Below are 1,893 nucleotides of genomic sequence, written 5' to 3' on the forward strand. Positions count from 1 at the left end.
ACGCCCAGGTTTTTCTCACATCAAGACCAAAAATATTCTAATTTTGCTAATTTGTACATTTAAAGAGAGACCATTTAGTATTTCTGTCTGCATTTTTATCCAACCAAATTCAGCTTCCTGTATGTAGCTTTAGATAAACAATCATACTTAACGGAGCTTAGGGATCACTGAGTTAGGATGATAATGGGAGAAAGAGGCGAGAAATTTAGGGTTTGTACAAGGGTGTAACTGTGGTGATAAGCTGAGGAATCAGAACTGGCCGAGGAGACACGCATGGGGAGCTTGCGCTGAACCAAGCTGCATATGCGCACGCGCACGCACACACACACACACGCACACACTGACGCCTCGGAGAAAAATGCCAGTTAACTTCCTGAAGGCATTACAAAGGAAATAAGCCAGGCAAAACTGAAATGAAGTCAACCTGAGCCAGAATAGACAGCCAGTGAGCATCCTGTTTTCACAGGAACTGAGGCAAGGCCTATGCTTGGCATACAATAGTTAATACTGAAATCGAAAATAATCTCTGTCTGATTTGATGAACCAGAAGATCAGGTCATGCTCAACATCAATTCCTAGAAAAGTTAGTAGATAATTCTGGGAAGAATGAGCCAAAGCAGAAGAGCCTCCAAATTTGCATTTAAATTCTGCTCATATGTCTGGCAGATCTGTGAACTGCAGGTGTAGATGAGCCCTCAAGCAAGGATAAGGTAGAATGAGCTGAAAGACCATGGCAACTATGTTGCTCTACCTCATTTGAAGGCTTAACTCATTGGTAGAGCCCTTGCCTAGCATGTAGGGGACCCTAGGGTCTTTTCCCCAGTGTGGTGCCCATGGAGAGTGTGCCTCTGTACTCTTTAAAGAATAATTCTATATTCCCTGTTGTCCCATCCCTTGGCAATCTTCAGTACTTCCTAGCTCTGTAACAGACAGGCGTTTCTGGATTACCATCCTATATAAATTAATATCTGTGTCATTTCTCCTGACATTTTCTAGAACGTTCTTCTTGCTTTATTCTCTCTAATTATGTTTACCTTTGCCTCACAAATAACACCTATGTGTCTCCTTATTCTTATCCTTCCACTGGAATATATACTCACTGAGGATAAGACTCCTTCCTTAGAACCTGGCACAGTACCTAGCAAGTGCAAGAGAAGAAATACTCGCTAGCATGCTATGAGGTTCAACATGAAAACTTTTATATTCAAATTTCCTAGTTAGACTTCCTGCCTGAGGAGGTTTGCTCCAGGTGTTAGGTTCAGTCCTTGTTCCTTTCTCCCCAGGTATCAGCCTTTTACTAGTACCTGCTCCTAGTGTCATCTTGCTGCTCTTTCTCATCTTTTATCACCACTCTAAACTTAGTCCCCTCGCCTTTCCTTGATTTCCTCCTGACAACTGCTAGCTCCAATTCAATGATATCTCCAGGTACACAAAACTCTATGTCTTTAAGTACTCTTGTTAGTTAGTATTATTTTAAAGGCACACATAAGGTTTCTGAAGCAGACACAGATTGTTATTATTCACTTAAAAGCAAATAAAATAGTGACTCCCTGTGCTCCAATTTTCCCCTGTAATCATGCAACAAAAATTAGATGTCATTCTATGAATACAAGGCTTGTATTATAGGAGAAAAATGTCAAATAGAAAAGAAAAGTACTACACATTGCTATCGTCAGTGCATTTGCTTACTTCACAGGTATTAGCATGTATAATCACGGTGGGAATCCTACCAATTAACTGCCAGCTTCAAAAACCTGATGGAGATTCTCAGAATCACTGCCTTAACCATCTTGTGTATATAAATGTATGGTCTTGCTCCTGCCATGTTTCCTAGCCTTTCTCCTTGCCCTGTCTTCATTGTTTAATCCTTAAGTTCTCACTTTCCATTTAATT

This window comes from Octodon degus, unplaced genomic scaffold, assembly GCF_000260255.1.
Source record: "Octodon degus isolate 3935 unplaced genomic scaffold, OctDeg1.0 scaffold00090, whole genome shotgun sequence".
Lineage (NCBI taxonomy): Eukaryota > Metazoa > Chordata > Mammalia > Rodentia > Octodontidae > Octodon > Octodon degus.